The 15,558-nt window shown below is 55.8% G+C and overlaps 1 long non-coding RNA gene across 4 annotated transcripts in view; it reads right to left on the bottom strand.

Moving 5' to 3' along the window:
- Positions 1-15,558, bottom strand: part of LOC134758145 (uncharacterized) — a 45,936-nt gene that overhangs the window by 19,805 nt on the left and 10,573 nt on the right. For 3 of the 4 annotated variants that reach the window (XR_010133091.1, XR_010133089.1, XR_010133088.1), the window contains exons 4-7: positions 9,740-9,797; positions 9,414-9,646; positions 4,269-4,326; positions 3,943-4,175 (exon numbers count right to left, since the gene is read on the bottom strand). This is a non-coding gene — a long non-coding RNA (uncharacterized lncRNA). Of the gene's footprint in view, positions 1-3,942; positions 4,176-4,268; positions 4,327-9,413; positions 9,647-9,739; positions 9,798-10,024; positions 10,219-15,558 lie in introns of those variants that run through there. The other variant, XR_010133090.1, reaches the window with a different exon arrangement.

Genomic DNA, 15,558 nt, shown 5'->3' with positions numbered 1-15,558 from the left:
CCTGGGACCTGGCCCTGACCTAAAACAACCCTAACCCTAGGCCCTGGCCCTGACCTAAAACAACCCTAAACCGGGGCCCTGGCACTGACCCTAAAACAACCCTAACCCTGGGCCCTGGCACTAAAACAAGCCTAAGCCTGGGCCCAGGTCCTGACCCTAAAACAACCCTAACCCTGGGACGTGGCCCTGAACCTAAAACAACCCTAACCCTGGGCCCTGGCCCTGACCCTAAAACAAGCCTAACCCTGGGCCCTGGCCCGGACCCTAAAACAACCCTAACCCTGGACCCTGGCCCTGACCCTAAAATAAACCCAACCATGGGCACTCAACCTAAAACAACCCTAACCCTGGGCCCTGACCTAAAACAACCCTAACCCTGGGCCCTGGACCTGACCCAAAAACAGCCCTAACCCTGGGACTTGGCCCTGACCCTAAAACAAGCCTAACCCTGGGCCCTGGCCCTGACCCTAAAACAAGCCTAACCCTGGGCCCTGGCCCTGACCCTAAAACAAGCCTAACCCTGGGCCCTGGCCCTGACCCTAAAACAACCCTAACGCTGGGCCCTGGCCCTGACCCTAAAGCACCCCTAAACCTGGGCCCTGGCCCTGACCCTAAAACAATCCTAATGCTGGGCCCTGGCACTGACCTAAAACAACCCTGAACCTGGGACCTGGCCCTGACCCTAAAACAACCCGAACCCTGGGCCCTGGCACTAAAACAAGCCTAATCCTGGTCCCTGGCCCTGACCATAAAACAACCGTAACCCTGGGCCCTGGCACTAAAACAAGCCTAACACTGGGAGCAGGTCCTGACCCTAAAACAACCCTAACCCTGGGCCCTGGCCCTGACCCTAAAACAAGCATAACCCTGGGCCCTGGCCCTGACCCTAAAACAACCCTAACCATGGGCCCTGACCCTGACCCTAAAACAAGCCTAACGCTCGGCCCTGGCCCTGACCCTACAGCAACCCTAACCCTGGGCCCTGGCCCTGACCCTAAAACAACCCTAACCCTGTGACCTGGCCATGACACTAAAACAACCCTAACCCTGGGCCCTGGCCCTAAAACAAGCCTAACCCTGGGCCCAGGTCCTGACCCTAAAACAACCCTAACACTGGGCCCTGTCCTTGACCCTAAAACAAGCCTAATCCTGGGCCCTGGCCCTGAACCTAAAACAACCCTAATGCTGGGCCCTGGCCCTGAGCCTAAAACAAGCCTAACCCTGGGCCCTGGCCCTGACCCTAAAACAACCCTAACCGTGGGCCCTGGCCCTGACCCTAAAACAAGCCTAACCCTGGGCCCTGGCCCTGACCCTAAAACAATCCTAACCCTGGGCCCTGGCCTTTACCCTACAACAAACCCAACCCAGGGCCCTCACCCTAAAACAACCCTAACCCAGGTCCCTGACCCTAAAACAAAACTAACCCTGGGCCCTGACCCTAAAACAACCCTAACCCTGGGCCCTGGTCCTGATCCTAAAACAAGCCTAAACCTGGGCCCTGGCCCTGACCCTAAAACAATCCTAACCCAGGGCCCTGGCCTTTACCCTAAAACAAACCCAACCCAGGGCCCTCACAATAAAACAACCCTAACCCAGGTCCCTGACCCTAAAACAAAACTAACCATGGGCCCCGACCCTAAAACAACCCTAACCATGGGCCCTGACCCTAAAACAACCCTAACCCAGGGCACTGACCCTAAAACAACCATAACCCTGGGCCCTGATCGTAAAACAAGCCTAACCCTGGGCCCAGGTCCTGACCCTAAAACAACCCTAACCCTGGGCCCTAGCCCTGACCCTAAAACAAGCCTAACCCTGGGCCCTGGCCCTGACCCTAAAACAACCCTAACCCTAGGCCCTGGCCCTGACCCTAAAACAACCCTAAACCTGGGACCTGGCCCTGACCTAAAACAACCCTAACCCTAGGCCCTGGCCCTGACCTAAAACAACCCTAAACCTGGGCCCTGGCCCTGACCCTAAAACAACCCTAACCCTGGGCCCTGGCACTAAAACAAGCCTAAGCCTGGGCCCAGGTCCTGACCCTAAAACAACCCTAACCCTGGGACCTGGCCCTGAACCTAAAACAACCCTAACCCTGGGCCCTGGCCCTGACCCTAAAACAAGCCTAACCCTGGGCCCTGGACCGGACCCAAAAACAACCCTAACCCTGGACCCTGGCCCTGCCCCTAAAACAAGCCTAACCCTGGGCCCTGGCCCTGACCCTAAAACAACCCTAACCCTGGGCCCTGGCCCTGACCCTAAAATAAACCCAACCATGGGCACTCAACCTAGAACAACCCTAACCCTGGGCCCTGACCTAAAACAACCCTAACCCTGGGCCCTGACCCTGACCCTAAAACAACCCTGACGCTGGGCCCTGGCCCTGATCCTAAAGCAACCCTAACCCTGGGCCCTGACCCTGACCCTAAAACAACCCTAACCCTGGGCCCTGGCCCTGAACCTAAAACAAGCCTAACCCTGGGCCCTGGCCCGGACCCTAAAACAAACCTGACCCTAGGCCCTGGCCCTGACCCTAAAACACCCCTAACCCTGGGCCCTGGCCCTGACCCTAAAACAAGCATAACCCTGGGCCCTGGCCCTGACCCTAAAACAACCCTAACCATGGGCCCTGTCCCTGACCCTAAAACAAGCCTAACGCTCGGCCCTGGCCCTGACCCTACAACAACCCTAACCCTGGGCCCTGGCCCTGACCCTAAAACAACCCTAACCCTGGGACCTGGCCCTGACCCTAAAACAACCCTAACCCTGGGCCCTGGCCCTAAAACAAGCCTAACCCTGGGCCCAGGTCCTGACCCTAAAACAACCCTAACCCTGGGCCCTGGCCCTGACCCTAAAGCAACCCTAATCCTGGGCCCCAGCCCTGACCCTAAAGCAACCCTAACCCTGGGCCCTGACACTGACCCTAAAACAACCCTAACCCTGGGCCCCGGCCCTGACCCTAAAACAAACCTAACCCTGGGCCCCGGCCCTGACCCTAAAACAACCCTAACCCTGGGCCCCGGCCCTGACCCTAAAACAACCCTAACCCTGGGCCCCGGCCCTGACCCTAAAACAACGCTAACCCTGAGCCCCGGCCCTGACCCTAAAACAACCCTAAACCTGGGCCCCGGCCCTGACCCTAAAACATGCCTAACCCTGGGCCCTGGCCCTTACCCTGAAACAAACCTAACCCTGGGCCCTGGCCCAAATTGTAATGAGGTCTGTTGGGCAAAATTCCATATAAGCATAGTATAAATTAATAAAGCAAATCGTGATAAATTAGTACGATTGACTTTCTGGAGTTTCTGACAATATAAGTAAGGAAAGTGCAGAACACAAAGACAGAGAGTAAAAAGAGAAATTAGGAAAGCATTCTACATGTTTAATAGGAAGACACTGGCCGTGTTCGTGCAGCGGCAGTATGTCGTGACATGACATACTTTGGAGAGAAGTTAACAGATGAGGAAGTTGATAAAAATCGTCAGAGGACCAAAATACTGGTAGCGACACTCAAGTAAACCACGAAATTTCCATAACTTATGTCAGCAAAGTGGGAATATTGTACAGTGTGTGTTGAAGTTCCTATACAACATTGTTTATCTGCCGTTTGTTTGTTTGTAAGCAATGTATATACTAACAGTTCTTCTTGCTGTCAAAAGAATATGTGTGAATAAGTCATTTTAACTTATTCTTCTGTTTTTCTTTTATCTTCCTGCCATCATCCACAGCCTTACTTTAGAAATTTTTTCTTTAGAAAATTGAACAAGTGCTCCTTGTGGTGGCACATACCTCGAGGATGGGAGGCAGGGGTGGAAGGGTCACTTGAGGCCATTAGTTTGACAGCAGCCTGGCCAACAAAGTGAGACACCATGTCTGCAAAACAATTTAAAAATTAGCCAAGTATCGTCATGTATACCTACAGTCCCAGCTACCTCAACTTACGGAGAAAGTTCAGGGCCTGGAGAGAAGGCTGGGCGGCAGGAGCTGGGTCTAAAGAGGCCATTGGAACGATGGAGCTGTGCCTGTGGAGGCTGTTGTGAGGCAGTAGGCTCATCTGCGGAGACTGCCGTGAGGTAGCCTATGGGCCTAAATAGGCCATTGTGAGTCATGAGCTTGGTCTGTAGAGGCTGACTGGAGAGAGTTCTGGGCCTGGCGAGGCTGCCGGGAGGTAGGAGCTGGGCCAAAAGATTTAAGCACATTTACGTTGATTAGGCACTTCATTTCCATTATTACACTGGAATATATAATAAAATAATTATAGAACTCACCATAATGTAGAATCAGTGGGCGTGTTAAGCTTGTTTTCCTGAAACTGGATGGTCCCACCTGAGCGTGATGGGAGAAAGTGACAGATCAATAGGTATTAGATTCTCATAAGCACAGCGCAACCTAGATCCCTCACATGCACGGTTCACAACAGGGTGCGTTCTCCTATGAGAATCTAATGCTGCTGCTCATCTGAGAAGGTGGAGCTCAGGCGGGAATGTGAGCAAAGGGGAGTGGCTGTAAATACAGACGAAGCTTCCCTCACTCCCTCACTCGACACCACTCACCTGCTGTGTGGCTCCTTACGGCTCCATGGCTCAGGGGTTGGGGACCCCTGCTCAAGTGCATCCAAAGCGACCCTTCCCACACCAGTCTTCATAGTAGTCAAGTGCAGCAACCACTTAGCTCCCAAGGTGTGTGCCTCAGCTGGCATTTCATCACAATCAACAATAAGTGGTAGCTTGAGTCGTTGTGAGGTCACTTCCTGGAAATCACCCTAACCCTGGGCCCCGGGCCCTGACCCTAAAACCCTAACCCTGGGCCCCGGGCCCTGACCCTAAAACCCTAACCCTGGGCCCCGGTCCCTGACCCTGAAGCCCTAACCCTGGGCCCCGGGCCCGGACCCTGAAGCCCTAACTCTGGGCCCCGGTCCCTGACCCTGAAGCCCTAGCCCTGGGCCCCGGGCCCTGACCCTGAAGCCCAAACCCTGGGCCCCGTGCCCTGACCCTGAAGCCCAAACCCTGGGCACCGGCCCTGACCCTGAAGCCCTAACCCTGGGCACCGGCCCTGACCCTGAAGCCCTAACACTGGGCCCCGGGCCCTGACCCTGAAGCCCTAACTCTGGGCCTCGGGCCCTGACCCTGAAGCCCTAACCCTGGGCCCTGGCACTAAAACAAGCCTAACCCTGGGCCCAGGTCCTGACCCTAAAACAACCCTAACCCTGGGCCCTAGCCCTGACCCTAAAACAAGCCTAACACTGGGCCCTGGCCCTGACCCTAAAACAACCCTAACCCTGGGCCCTGGCCCTGACCCTAAAAAAACCCTAAACCTGGGACCTGGCCCTGACCTAAAACAACCCTAACCCTAGGCCCTGGCCCTGACCTAAAACAACCCTAAACCTGGGCCCTGGCCCTGACCCTAAAACAACCCTAACCCTGGGCCCTGGCACTAAAACAAGCCTAAGCCTGGGCCCAGGTCCTGACCCTAAAACAACCCTAACCCTGGGCCCTGGCCCTTTCCCTAAAACAACCCTAACCCTGGGCTCTGGCCCCGACCCTCAAACAACCCTAACCCTGGGCCCTGGCCCTCACCCTAAAACAAACCCAACCCTGTGCCCTCACCCTAAAACAACCCTAACCCTGGGCCCTGACCCTAAAACAAACCTAACCCTGGGCCCTGACGCTAAAATAACCCTAACCCTGGGCCCTGATCCTAAAACAACCCTAACCCTGGGCCCTGGCCCTGAACCTAAAACAACCCTAAACCTAGGCCCTGGCCCTGACCCTAAAACAACCCTAACCCCAGGCCGTGGCCCTGACCCTAAAACAACCCTAACCCTGGACCCTGGCCCTGACCCTAAAACAAGCCTAACCCTGGGCCCTGGCACTAAAACAAGCCTAACACTGGGCCGAGGTCCTGACCCTAAAATAACACTAACCCTGGGCCCTAGCCCTGACCCTAAAACAAGCCTAACCCTGGGCCCTGGCCCTGACCCTAAAACAAGCCTAACCGTGGGCCCTGGCCCTGACCCTACAACAACCCTAAACCTGGGCCCTGGCCCTGACCCTAAAACAACCCTAACCCTAGGCCCTGGCCCTGACCCTAAAACAACCCTAAACCTGGGACCTGGCCCTGACCTAAAACAACCCTAACCCTAGGCCCTGGACCTGACCTAAAACAACCCTAAACCTGGGCCCTGGCCCTGACCCTAAAACAACCCTAACCCTGGGCCCTGGCACTAAAACAAGCCTAAGCCTGGGCCCAGGTCCTGACCCTAAAACAACCCTAACCCTGGGCCCTGGCCCTGAACCTAAAACAACCCTAACCCTGGGCCCTGGCCCTGACCCTAAAACAAGGCTAACCCTGGGCCCTGGACCGGACCCTAAAACAACCCTAACCCTGGGCCCTGGCCCTGACCCTAAAACAATCCTAACCCTGGGCCCTGGCCCTGAACCTAAAACAACCCTAACCCTGGGCCCTGGCCCTGACCCTAAAATAAACCCAACCATGGGCACTCAACCTAAAACAACCCTAAACCTGGGCCCTGACCTAAAACAACCCTAACCCTGGGCCCTGACCCTGACCCTAAAACAACCCTGATGCTGGGCCCTGGCCCTGACCCTAAAACAAGCCTAACCCTGGGCCCTGGCCCTGACCCTAAAACAACCCTAACCCTGGGCCCTGGCCCTGACTCTAAAACAACCCTAACCCTGGGCCCTAGCACTAAAACAAGCCTAAACCTGGGCCCAAGTCCTGACCCTAAAACCACCCTAACCCTGGGCCCTGGCCCTGACCCTAAAACAACCCTAAACCAGGGCCCTGGCCTTGACCCTAAAACAACCCTAACCCTGGGCCCTGGCCCTGAACCTAAAACAAGCCTAACCCTGGGCCCTGGCCCTGACCCTAAAACAACCCTAACCCTGGGCCCTGGCCCTGACCCTAAAACAAGCCTAACCCTGGGCCCTGGCCGTGACCCTAAAACAACCCTAACCCTGGGCCCTAGCCCTGACCCTAAAACAAGCCTAACCCTAGGCCCTCGCCCTGAACCTAAAACATCCCCAACCCTGGGCACTGGCCCTAACCCTGACCCTAAAACAACCCTAACCCTGGTCCCTGGCTCTGACCGTAAAACAAGCCTAACCATGGGCCCCAGCCCTGACCCTAAGACAACCCTAACCCTGGGCCTCGGCCCTGACCCTAACACAACCCTAACCCTGGACCCCGGCCCTGACCCTAAAACAACCCTAAACCTGAGCCCCAGCCATGACCCTAAAACAAGCCTAACCCTGGGCCGTGGACCTGACCCTAAAACAACCCTAACCCTGGGCCCTGGCCCTGACCCAAAAACAGCTCTAACCCTGGGCCCTGGCCGTGACCCTAAAACAACCCTAACCCTGGGCCCTGGCCCTGACCCTTAAACAAGCCTAACCCTGGGCCCTGGCCCTGACCCTAAAACAACCCTAACCCTGGTCCCTGGCCTTTACCCTAAAACAAACCCAACCCAGGGCCCTCACCCTAAAACAACCCTAACCCTGGTCCCTGACGATAAAACAAAACTAACCCTGGGCCCTGAACCTAAAACAACCCTAACCCTGGGCCCTGACCCTAAAACAACCCTAACCCAGGGCACTGACCCTAAAACAACCCTAACCCTGGGCCCTGATCCTAAAACAAGCCTAACCCTGGGCCTCGACCCTAAAACAAACCTAACCCTCGGCCCCGACCCTAAAACAACCCTAACCCTGGTCCCTGGCCCAGAACCCAAAACAACCCTAACACTGGGCCCTGGCCCTGACCCTAAAAAAACCCTAACCCTGGGCCCTGGCCCTGAACCAAAAACAACCCTAACCCTGGGCCCGGGCCCTGACCCGAAAACAACCCTAAACCTGGGCCCCGGCCCTGGCCCTAAAACAACCCTAACACTGGGCCCCGGCCCTAACCCTAAAGCAACCCTAACCCTGGGCCCCGGCCCTGACCTTAAAACAACCCTAACCCTGGGCCCCGGCCCTGACCCTAAAACAACCCTAACCCTGGGCCCCGGCCCTGACCCTAAAACAACCCTAACCCTGGGCCCTGGCCCTGACCCTAAAGCAACCCTAACCCTGGGCCCTGTCCCTGACCCTAAAACAAGCCTAACCCTGGGCCCTGGCCCTGACCCTAAAACAAGCCTAACCCTGGGCCCTGGCCCTGACCCTAAAACAACCCTAACCCTGGGACCTGGCCCTGACCTAAAACAACCCTAACCCTGGGCCCTGGCCCTGAACCGAAAACAACCCTAACCCTGTGCCCGGGCCCTGACCCGAAAACAACCCTAACCCTGGGCCCCGGCCCTGACCCTAAAACAACCCTAATCCTGGGCCCCAGCCCTGACCCTAAAGCAACCCTAACCCTGGGCCCTGACACTGACCCTAAAACAACCCTAACCCTGGGCCCCGGCCCTGACCCTAAAACAAACCTAACCCTGGGCCCCGGCCCTGACCCTAAAACAACCCTAACCCTGGGCCCCGGCCCTGACCCTAAAACAACCCTAACCCTGGGCCCCGGCCCTGACCCTAAAACAACGCTAACCCTGAGCCCTGGCCCTGACCCTAAAACAACCCTAAACCTGGGCCCCGGCCCTGACCCTAAAACATGCCTAACCCTGGGCCCTGGCCCTGACCCTGAAACAAACCTAACCCTGGGCCCTGGCCCAAATTGTAATGAGGTCTGTTGGGCAAAATTCCATATAAGCATAGTATAAATTAATAAAGCAAATCGTGATAAATTAGTACGATTGACTTTCTGGAGTTTCTGACAATAAAAGTAAGGAAAGTGCAGAACACAAAGACAGAGAGTAAAAAGAGAAATTAGGAAAGCATTCTACATGTTTAATAGGAAGACACTGGCCGTGTTCGTGCAGCGGCAGTATGTCGTGACATGACATACTTTGGAGAGAAGTTAACAGATGAGGAAGTTGATAAAAATCGTCAGAGGACCAAAATACTGGTAGCGACACTCAAGGAAACCACGAAATTTCCATAACTTATGTCAGCAAAGTGGGAATATTGTACAGTGTGTGTTGAATTTCCTATACAACATTGTTTATCTGCCGTTTGTTTGTTTGTAAGCAATGTATATACTAACAGTTCTTCTTGCTGTCAAAAGAATATGTGTGAATAAGTCATTTTAACTTATTCTTCTGTTTTTCTTTTATCTTCCTGCCATCATCCCACAGCCTTACTTTAGAAATTTTTTCTTTAGAAAATTGAACAAGTGCTCCTTGTGGTGGCACATACCTCGAGGATGGGAGGCAGGGGTGGAAGGGTCACTTGAGGCCATTAGTTTGACAGCAGCCTGGCCAACAAAGTGAGACCCCATGTCTGCAAAACAATGTAAAAATTAGCCAAGTATCATCATGTATACCTACAGTCCCAGCTACCTCAACTTACGGAGAAAGTTCAGGGCCTGGAGAGAAGGCTGGGCGGCAGGAGCTGGGTCTAAAGAGGCCATTGGAACGATGGAGCTGTGCCTGTGGAGGCTGTTGTGAGGCAGTAGGCTCATCTGCGGAGACTGCCGTGAGGTAGGCTATGGGCCTAAATAGGCCATTGTGAGTCATGAGCTTGGTCTGTAGAGGCTGACTGGAGAGAGTTCTGGGCCTGGCGAGGCTGCCGGGAGGTAGGAGCTGGGCCAAAAGATTTAAGCACATTTACGTTGATTAGGCACTTCATTTCCATTATTACACTGGAATATATAATAAAATAATTATAGAACTCACCATAATGTAGAATCAGTGGGCGTGTTAAGCTTGTTTTCCTGAAACTGGATGGTCCCACCTGAGCGTGATGGGAGAAAGTGACAGATCAATAGGTATTAGATTCTCATAAGAACAGCGCAACCTAGATCCCTCACATGCACGGTTCACAACAGGGTGCGTTCTCCTATGAGAATCTAATGCTGCTGCTCATCTGAGAAGGTGGAGCTCAGGCGGGAATGTGAGCAAAGGGGAGTGGCTGTAAATACAGACGAAGCTTCCCTCACTCCCTCACTCGACACCACTCACCTGCTGTGTGGCTCCTTACGGCTCCATGGCTCAGGGGTTGGGGACCCCTGCTCAAGTGCATCCAAAGCGACCCTTCCCACACCAGTCTTCATAGTAGTCAAGTGCAGCAACCACTTAGCTCCCAAGGTGTGTGCCTCAGCTGGCATTTCATCACAATCAACAATAAGTGGTAGCTTGAGTCGTTGTGAGGTCACTTCCTGGAAATCACCCTAACCCTGGGCCCTGACCCTAAAACCCTAACCCTGGGCCCTGACAATAAAATCCTAACACTGGGCCCTGGCCCTGAGCCTAAAACCCCACACCGGGGTCCCGGCCCTGACCTTAAACAACCCTAACCCTGGGCCCTGTCCCTGACCCTAAAGCAAGCCTAAACCTGGGCCCTGGCCCTGACCCCAAAACAACCCTAACTCTGGGCCCTGGCCCTGACCCTAAAACAACCCAATCCCTTGGCGCTGGCCCTCACCCTAAAACAAGCCTAACCCTAGGCCCTGGCCCTGACCCTAAAACAAGCCTAACCCTGGGCCCTGGCACTAAAACAAGCCTAACCCTGGGCCCAGGTCCTGACCCTAAAACAACCCTAACCCTGGGCCCTAGCCCTGACCCTAAAACAAGCCTAACCCTGGGCCCTGGTCCTGACCCTAAAACAAGCCTAACTGTGGGCCCTGGCCCTGACCCTACAACAACCCTAAACCTGGGCCCTGGCCCTGACGCTAAAACAACCCTAACCCTAGGCCCTGGCCCTGACCCTAAAACAACCCTAAACCGGGGACCTGGCCCTGACCTAAAACAACCCTAACCCTAGGCCCTGGCCCTGACCTAAAACAACCCTAAACCGGGGCCCTGGCCCTGACCCTAAAACAACCCTAACCCTGGGCCCTGGCACTAAAACAAGCCTAAGCCTGGGCCCAGGTCCTGACCCTAAAACAACCCTAACCCTGGGACGTGGCCCTGAACCTAAAACAACCCAAACCCTGGGCCCTGGCCCTGACCCTAAAACAACCCTAACCCTGGACCCTGGCCCTGACCCTAAAATAAACCCAACCATGGGCACTCAACCTAAAACAACCCTAACCCTGGGTCCTGACCTAAAACAACCCTAACCATGGGCCCTGGACCTGACCCAAAAACAACCCTAACCCTGGGACTTGGCCCTGACCCTAAAACAAGCCTAACCCTGGGCCCTGGCCCTGACCCTAAAACAAGCCTAACCCAGGGCCCTGGCCCTGACCCTAAAACAAGCCTAACCCTGGGCCCTGGCCCTGACCCTAAAACAACCCTAACGCTGGGCCCTGGCCCTGACCCTAAAGCACCCCTAAACCTGGGCCCTGGCCCTGACCCTAAAACAACCCGAACCCTGGGCCCTGGCACTAAAACAAGCCTAATCCTGGTCCCTGGCCCTGACCCTAAAGCACCCCTAAACCTGGGCCCTGGCCCTGACCATAAAACAACCGTAACCCTGGGCCCTGGCACTAAAACAAGCCTAACACTGGGAGCAGGTCCTGACCCTAAAACAACCCTAACCCTGGGCCCTGGCCCTGACCCTAAAACAAGCACAACCCTGGGCCCTGGCCCTGACCCTAAAACAACCCTAACCATGGGCCCTGCCCCTGACCCTAAAACAAGCCTAACGCTCGGCCCTGGCCCTGACCCTACAACAACCCTAACCCTGGGCCCTGGCCCTGACCCTAAAACAACCCTAACCCTAGGACCTGGCCCTGACACTAAAACAACCCTAACCCTGGGCCCTGGCCCTAAAACAAGCCTAACCCTGGGCCCAGGTCCTGACCCTAAAACAACCCTAACACTGGGCCCTGTCCTTGACCCTAAAACAAGCCTAATCCTGGGCCCTGGCCCTGAACCTAAAACAACCCTAACGCTGGGCCCTGGCCCTGAGCCTAAAACAAGCCTAACCCTGGGCCCTGGCCCTGACCCTAAAACAACCCTAACCGTGGGCCCTGGCCCTGACCCTAAAACAAGCCTAACCCTGAGCCCTGGCCCTGACCGTAAAACAATCCTAACCCTGGGCCCTGGCCTTTACCCTACAACAAACCCAACCCAGGGCCCTCACCCTAAAACAACCCTAACCCAGGTCCCTGACCCTAAAACAAAACTAACCCTGGGCCCTGACCCTAAAACAACCCTAACCCTGGGCACTGGTCCTGATCCTAAAACAAGCCTAAACCTGGGCCCTGGCCCTGACCCTAAAACAACCCTAACCCTGGGCCCTGGCCCTGACCCTAAAACAACCCTAATGCTGGGCCCTGTCCCTGACCCTAAAACAAGCCTAACCCTGGGCCCTGGCCCTGACCCTAAAACAAGCCTAACCCTGGGACCTGTCCCTGACCCTAAAAGAAGCCTAACCCTGGGCCCTGGCCCTGACCCTAAAACAACCCTAAACCGGGGACCTGGCCCTGACCTAAAACAACCCTAACCCTAGGCCCTGGCCCTGACCTAAAACAACCCTAAACCGGGGCCCTGGCCCTGACCCTAAAACAACCCTAACCCTGGGCCCTGGCACTAAAACAAGCCTAAGCCTGGGCCCAGGTCCTGACCCTAAAACAACCCTAACCCTGGGACGTGGCCCTGAACCTAAAACAACCCTAACCCTGGGCCCTGGCCCTGACCCTAAAACAAGCCTAACCCTGGGCCCTGGCCCGGACCCTAAAACAACCCTAACCCTGGACCCTGGCCCTGACCCTAAAATAAACCCAACCATGGGCACTCAACCTAAAACAACCCTAACCCTGGGCCCTGACCTAAAACAACCCTAACCATGGGCCCTGGACCTGACCCAAAAACAACCCTAACCCTGGGACTTGGCCCTGACCCTAAAACAAGCCTAACCCTGGGCCCTGGCCCTGACCCTAAAACAAGCCTAACCCAGGGCCCTGGCCCTGACCCTAAAACAAGCCTAACCCTGGGCCCTGGCCCTGACCCTAAAACAACCCTAACGCTGGGACCTGGCCCTGACCCTAAAACACCCCTAAACCTGGGCCCTGGCCCTGACCCTAAAACAATCCTAATGCTGGGCCCTGGCACTGACCTAAAACAACCCTGAACCTGGGCCCTGGCCCTGACCCTAAAACAACCCGAACCCTGGGCCCTGGCACTAAAACAAGCCTAATCCTGGTCCCTGGCCATGACCATAAAACAACCGTAACCCTGGGCCCTGGCACTAAAACAAGCCTAACACTGGGAGCAGGTCCTGACCCTAAAACACCCCTAACCCTGGGCCCTGGCCCTGACCCTAAAACAAGCATAACCCTGGGCCCTGGCCCTGACCCTACAACAACCCTAACCCTGGGCCCTGGCCCTGACCCTAAAACAACCCTAACCCTGGGACCTGGCCCTGACCCTAAAACAACCCTAACCCTGGGCCCTGGCCCTAAAACAAGCCTAACCCTGGGCCCAGGTCCTGACCCTAAAACAACCCTAACACTGGGCCCTGTCCTTGACCCTAAAACAAGCCTAATCCTGGGCCCTGGCCCTGAACCTAAAACAACCCTAACGCTGGGCCCTGGCCCTGAGCCTAAAACAAGCCTAACCCTGGGCCCTGGCCCTGACCCTAAAACAACCCTAACCGTGGGCCCTGGCCCTGACCCTAAAACAAGCCTAACCCTGGGCCCTGGCCCTGACCCTAAAACAACCCTAACCCTGGGCCCTGGCCCTGACCCTAAAACAAGCATAACCCTCGGCCCTGGCCCTGACCCTAAAACAACCCTAACCCTGGGCCCTGACCCTAAAACAACCCTGACCCTGGGCCCTGACCCTAAAACAACCCTAACCCTGGGCCCTGACCCTAAAACAACCCTAACCCTGGGCCCTGATCCTAAAACAAGCCTAACCCTGCGCCCCGACCTTAAAAAAACCCTAACCCTGGGCCCTGGCACTAAAACAAGCCTAACCCTGGGCGAAGGTCCTGACCCTAAAACAACCCTAACCCTGGGCCCTGGCCCTGACCCTAAAACAAGCCTAACCCTGGGCCCTGGCCCTGACCCTAAAACAAGCCTAACCGTGGGCCCTGGACCTGACCCCAAAACAACCCTAACCCTGGGTCCTGGCACTACAACAAGCCTAAACCTCGGCCCAGGTCCTCACCCTAAAACAACCCTAACCCTGGGCCCTGGCCCTGACCATAAAACAACCCTAACACTGTGCCCCGGCCCTGAGCCTAAAACAACCCTAACCCTGGGCCGTGGCCCTTACCCTAAAACAAGCCTAACCTTGGGCCCTGGCCCTGACCCTAAAACAAGCCTAACCCTGGGCCCTGGCCCTGACCCTAAAACAAGCCTAACCCTGGGCCCTGGCCCTGACCCTAAAACAACCCTAACCCTGGGCCCTGTCCCTGACCCTAAAACAAGCCTAAACTTTGGACCTGGCCCTGACCCTAAAACAAGCCTAACACTGGGCCCTGGCTCTGACACTAAAACAACCCTAACCCTGGGCCCTGGCCCTGACCCTAAAACAACCCTAAACTTGGGACCTGCCCCTAACCTAAAACAACCCTAACCCTGGGCCCTGGCCCTGACCTAAAGCAACCCTAACCCTGGGACCTGGCCCTGACTCTAAAACAACCCTAACCCTGGGCCCTAGCACTAAAACAAGCCTAAACCTGGGCCCAAGTCCTGACCCTAAAACCACCCTAACCCTGGGCCCTGGCCCTGACCCTAAAACAACCCTAAACCAGGGCCCTGGCCTTGACCCTAAAACAACCCTAACCCTGGGCCCTGGCCCTGAACCTAAAACAAGCCTAACCCTGGGCCCTGGCCCTGACCCTAAAACAACCCTAACTCTGGGCCCTGGCCCTGACCCTAAAACAAGCCTAACCCTGGGCCCTGGCCGTGACCCTAAAACAACCCTAACCCTGGGCCCTAGCCCTGACCCTAAAACAAGCCTAACCCTGGGCCCTCGCCCTGAACCTAAAACATCCCCAACCCTGGGCACTGGCCCTAACCCTGACCCTAAAACAACCCTAACCCTGGTCCCTGGCTCTGACTGTAAAACAAGCCTAACCCTGGGCCCCGGCCCTGACCCTAAGACAACCCTAACCCTGGGCCTCGGCCCTGACCCTAAAACAACCCTAAACCTGAGCCCCAGCCATGACCCTAAAACAAGCCTAACACTGGGCCCTGGACCTGACCCTAAAACAACCCTAACCCTGGGCCCTGGCCCTGACCCGAAAACAGCTCTAACCCTGGGCCCTGGCCGTGACCCTAAAACAACCCTAACCCTGGGCCCTGGCCCTGACCCTTAAACAAGCCTAACCCTGGTCCCTGGCCCTGACCCTAAAACAACCCTAACCCTGGTCCCTGGCCTTTACCCTAAAACAAACCCAACCCAGGGCCCTCACCCAAAAACAACCCTAACCCTGGTCCCTGACGCTAAAACAAAACTAACCCTGGGCCCTGACCCTAAAACAACCCTAACCCTGGGCCCTGACCCAAAAACAACCCTAACCCAGGGCACTGACCCTAAAACAACCCTAACCCTGGGCCCTGATCCTAAAACAAGCCTAACCCTGGGCCTCGACCCTA

The sequence above is a fragment of the Gorilla gorilla genome, chromosome 2, assembly GCF_029281585.2.
Source record: "Gorilla gorilla gorilla isolate KB3781 chromosome 2, NHGRI_mGorGor1-v2.1_pri, whole genome shotgun sequence".
In the NCBI taxonomy this organism is placed as follows: Eukaryota; Metazoa; Chordata; class Mammalia; order Primates; family Hominidae; genus Gorilla; species Gorilla gorilla.
This window is presented reverse-complemented; position numbering and strand designations above follow the sequence as displayed.